Source organism: Apodemus sylvaticus, chromosome 1 (assembly GCF_947179515.1).
Source record: "Apodemus sylvaticus chromosome 1, mApoSyl1.1, whole genome shotgun sequence".
NCBI classification, from domain to species: Eukaryota; Metazoa; Chordata; class Mammalia; order Rodentia; family Muridae; genus Apodemus; species Apodemus sylvaticus.
Genome location: NC_067472.1, coordinates 170,348,160 through 170,348,398, shown reverse-complemented (window position 1 = coordinate 170,348,398; position 239 = coordinate 170,348,160).

Genomic DNA, 239 nt, shown 5'->3' with positions numbered 1-239 from the left:
GTGTGGCCGCTCCCGAAGGGCGTCAGAGGAAGGGGCTGCGTGAGGGCCCAGGGGACGGAAGACAAGCTACCCTCCCTTTTTACTCTGTGCGCCCCTCCCTCCTTTCTACTTTCAAAAAATCCCCTAAGAGCCGGAAGTGTCCCTGCTTCTGGGGGCAGTAAGCCCTGTAGTGCCATGGGTTGCGGTGCAAAAACCTCCACCTCGCTCCCAAGGGGGCAGGCACGTTGCACAGCGACCCA